Raw genomic sequence first — 4,903 nt, 5'->3', positions numbered from 1 at the left:
ATAGTTATTATATTCTCATTCTTTTGGAATTCCAAATATTAACTACCTTGCATTTCTAAATCCATGTTTAGTTTTCAAATTTACCTAATAGAATTATAAAATTTCCATGCAACTTATCAAATAAAAAATTATGTAAACAATGCAAATTATTTCGACAATAGGCACATTCTATAACTGATTATGCCTAATCCCTATATTTTATATCAATTGTAAGAGTTAACATACTTAAAAGTTAAAAAGATCTTATATTTAACTTATAAATAACTCAATAAAAATTTAAATGTTCATTTAAATATCCCTATAGACCCATCTTAACCATGGGTCTACTAAAATTTGAAAGATTTGATCCCTCTTACTTCTTGGTAGGTATGTGGTTAATATAGATCTGTACTGGTCAAATTTTAAATGATGTTGACCATATAGCCACTAGGTTTAGTATATGTTCTTGATAAACACATCATCATTTGTTATTTAATGATCTCCACAATTTTTGTTATTAGTACAATCACATTAGTAAATGTGGTTAGCATATATCAATAAACTTCATTAAATAATCATAATAATGATAATAAATTATTTTTAAAGTTAGAGCCAAACTATTGTAGAACATGAACTTAGCTCACCACAACTATCTAATTATTAAATTTATAAAAGTATACATATTCTATCTTTTAAATTTTAATATATAACCTTTAAAATACAACAAATTTGAACTAAACAAAATTACATGTTAAACTTAAAAAAAAAATACAAACACACTGTTTTATTTTTTATTTTGATTTTTTATTTTGATAATAAACTAATACCATTTTGAAGAAAAATTAGAGTAACCTCCTTAATCAAAGGAAACAGAACGGTACACTCATCAATGAAGTTAACCATCTACTAAAACCATAATATAAAAGGTTTTAGTAATCAATACATTCCTAGGAAGTTTGAAGTAATACGACGAAAAAGGCAGTCAACATATGACTCAATCGCCTCGAGCTGATTCATAGGAAGATGCATGTAAACCACCCAGCTTCCATCCCCTAAAGGACTTGGTAGTGGCATTACATAACCGGCTTCTCCACCCAAAGGAAAATGGTAGCTTCCAAAACAAGGGTTTCCCCATCCAAAGTCAATCTTGGACAAAGGGAAACGTAAGCCAGAAGAAACCAAAATGCTTGGACCATTAGATTCTGCCATGTCCCTTTTGCAATAAATAGTAGGGAAGCCAGGGTCAGGTCGGATCATCTCCACCCAGTCAATTAAGCTTTGAAAATGTTCCTCAATTGCAGCTCTGTATATAACGTTATGAATGAGCTTAGCACTCGAACTAAGAGGTTGGCTTTTAATATCTGAGGCCTGAGCTTCCACACAAGGTAATAATAATACATTGCCGAAGTAATTAGATGGTATTCCCATGTTTGTTAAACGGGTACGACCATCTATAACCACACCTACGCTACAAATTCGATCATTGTGCATCTCCTGACTAAGGATCAGTAACTTCCAGAGATAAGCAGAAAAGGCAACCAATTTTCTATACCGTTTACCGTCTTGATTTGCATTACTTTGGAGAAACTGAACATCTTTGGCGGTGAGGTAATAGATCCTGGTAACTAGAGAAGGAGGAGGATCTTGTTTCTTAGATTTTTCTAAAGGCAGAGAAGAGTGTCTCATATACATTTCATCAATTGCAGAGCAATAATGAGGAGGCCGTCGAAGGAGTAATACGGATCTATCAAAGTTAGGTGTCAACATTTCAATGGACTCCTTTCGAGTAAGCTTTGCCCACGATGATAAAAACATATTGGTAGAAAATGCATCAGCAATCCTATGATTAAATTTGCACCCAATAATAATACCTCCGCAACTAAACTTTGTTACCTGACAAAACAGGAACCGAATCATTTTCGATAATAATTTCTGAAGTCAAAATGATTTTGAATAAGACATTACTATACTCATACGTAGGGTTTAATAAACTATTGCTTCTCTTATTATTGTGTGCGAAGGGATATATAGAAAGGCCTAACGCAGAATTAGCATATTTCATTGAAGAGAGTTAAAAATACAGGGAAGCCTACCTGGGTAGAAAATACGGAGTTATTTGAAACCATTGGAACGAGCTTCCCCTCAATGGTTTTATCTGCATTGTAGAAGTCTAACTCAGCAAGGCCTATGTTCGCAGCAGCTTGAACGAATTCAACACCCTGGTTATTGCAGAGCAGTTCTGGCTCGCCAGAGGTATTGCGTACCATTTGGCCAGCAAAAACATAGTAATAAGCCAATGCCTCTGATAGCGAAATTTTCAGATCATGGGTAGCTTCCTCTGCAAAGGAAGATACTGATCTGGGGGTAGGCTGCTTATAACATAAGAAAAGGCTTACCGAAACAGGAGGAATTGTCAGATCCAAATTGGACAGAGGAAGCCGATGCTCCTGCACAGGATGGGTATTAACTACAACTTCCTTGCGAACAATTTTTACATTGAAATCATCACCTGCGAGGGCAGCCATCTCTAAAACTAGCCAAAGCACGAGTTGTTCAGTGGAAGCAAATACAGCTCCTTATTTATAGGGATGGACCCGACCTTTTCGCTTAATCCTTCAGGTGACGGGAGCTGTGACTAGAAAGACGTTTTTAACATTATCCTCTACCGTCAGCGTAACATAACATATTTTGTAAATTAAACGGTTTATAAATTTTGATAAATATCACCATGAGTATCAAAATTTTAAAACTATTATTTTGTGGAAATTAAATAAATTCACATATATGAGTTTTTATATCGACGTTTAGGACCCACTATCCAGGTCGATTATTAAATAAATAGATATGAGGATTTCTGTAATAAACTACTAGCTTGGAACAACTGTGTATGGTTTATATTCTTTTGATGAAATGTGTAGCTTAGCGGGTAACAAAGGTAAAAGTGTTGTTTCATTACTTTTTGCAACAATCCTACCGAAATTTCAAGCATAAATTCAAGGTTTATCAAATCAATTCGTGCTTTCATTTCGTATTCGACTCATTTTAATTTAATTAAACAAAGATTGTGATGGTATGCATGGTATAGAACGAATTCTCATGAGCTCTATAGTGAGACTGGCCGCTGGGTAGTTCCTAAAACACCATGGATGGAAAGGATCAGCCATATTTGTGAGAATAAGAGCATCGAGGATGAAAACCACTTCCTCTTAGAGTGCCCTGCATACAACCACATTAGATCTCAATTTCACAACCTTTGTTACAATACTGACCTTTCTAGCCTTTTACAATGCCAAAATTATAGTGAACTCGGGAGGCTTCTCTCCAAGCTTTTTGAGCATCGGAGTAAAATCTTAAATCAAAATAAATAATTTGTATTTTTAGGTCCGATAGATCATTATTTGGTCTTAGTGGACGTTAACAACCATCATCATCATAAGATATTTAGTTTGAATAGGTATTAGTTTGTTTTTCACTTAAAAGTTTATGATTTTGATTTATAATTATAATTTAATACGCGGGAATTAAATTTTTATTATTTTTATTATTGAAATTTATCTATTTATAAGGTGATTAGTTGAATTTTTATTATAGGATGTTTAGTAAGTTTTATTTTTATTAGTTATTAATTTTTAATTTTATTTCTTTTTAATTTAAGTTTTTGATATTTTCTTTTCTATTAAATCTATTTTCAAGAATTATAATTTTTTCACAATATTTTACAATTTAAAGTGACTTATTATTATATTAAAAACATTTTTTAATAAATTTAATTAAACAATTATATATATTAATATAGATATACGTATTTTAATATAAACAATATTAGTTAATGATATTTTTTATTTTTAGTAATGATATTAAACAATACAATATTTTATTAATTGTTTCATTTTTGATAATTTTTTATAAGCAGTATTCTTTTATTTTATTAAATTATATTTAAACTAATTTACAAGTACTAACTACTATATAGTCCTGGTTCTTTTATTAGTCACTCGTAAAAATAATCACTGCCTCCGACCTAAACTCAAAATAAGAAACAAAAGTAATTGACAATCGTTTTATGCGTTTCGGTCTTCGTCACCCTCATGTAGCCTTGTTAGGTTTTACAAATAGTATATAGAGTCCTATATATGCTGTCAGATTCGTATGGTTTTAAAATCAAAGGTCATGCCAAACCACAAAATATTATTTGGCATTACGTGGAAATTAGTATTGCCAGTAGCAAGAGATAGTGATGGTTGCACTTATAAAGCAACCAATTAAAATATATCTAATAAAATGTCTACAAAAAATGTAGAAACCTCCCTTACCCGAAAGATTCGCCGTGGACGTTGGAACCATGGCATCTTAACAAAATAATAAACTGACTGTTTATATTTATGAGAAATGTATTCCGCGTTTAATACTCCCTCTCGCGAGTCACCGGAATATTGTTTTATTTTAAAAAATAAAGTGAGAGTATAAATTTTCGATTTATGGTATTTTGTTGGATTAATTTCGTTAAAAAACCAGAGTTACATGGTAGTTAGTATTTGCAGTTTAGCTAAAATAAAGTTTAATTAAGTTAAAAACAATAAAAACAAAGATTTTATCATTAAAAAATAATTAATAAAATATTATGTTTTTAAATTAAGAAATATTATTTTATATATATATATATATATAGTATTTTGTTGGATTAATTTCGTTAAAAAACCATAGTTACATGGTAGTTAGTATGTGCAGTTTAGCTAAAATAAAGTTTAATTAAGTTAAAAACAATAAAAACAAAGATTTTATCATTAAAAAATAATTAATAAAATATTATGTTTTTAAATTAAGAAATATGATTTTATATATATATATATATATTAAAATTATTAAAAAAAAAAAATTAATATAATAGTAAGTAATGTTAAAATTCAAGAAAATGGATAATAGG

General features: G+C 30.3%; 1 pseudogene; it reads right to left on the bottom strand.

The window, feature by feature from the left end:
* Nucleotides 1–915: 915 nt before the first annotated feature.
* Nucleotides 916–2,504, bottom strand: LOC149209442 (coniferyl alcohol acyltransferase pseudogene; annotated as a pseudogene).
* Nucleotides 2,505–4,903: the final 2,399 nt, after the last annotated feature.

The sequence above is a fragment of the Pinus tabuliformis genome, chromosome 1_2 (assembly GCF_031772625.1).
Source record: "Pinus tabuliformis cultivar Carrire ecotype Pingquan chromosome 1_2, CPIR1, whole genome shotgun sequence".
In the NCBI taxonomy this organism is placed as follows: Eukaryota; Viridiplantae; Streptophyta; class Pinopsida; order Pinales; family Pinaceae; genus Pinus; species Pinus tabuliformis.
This window is presented reverse-complemented; position numbering and strand designations above follow the sequence as displayed.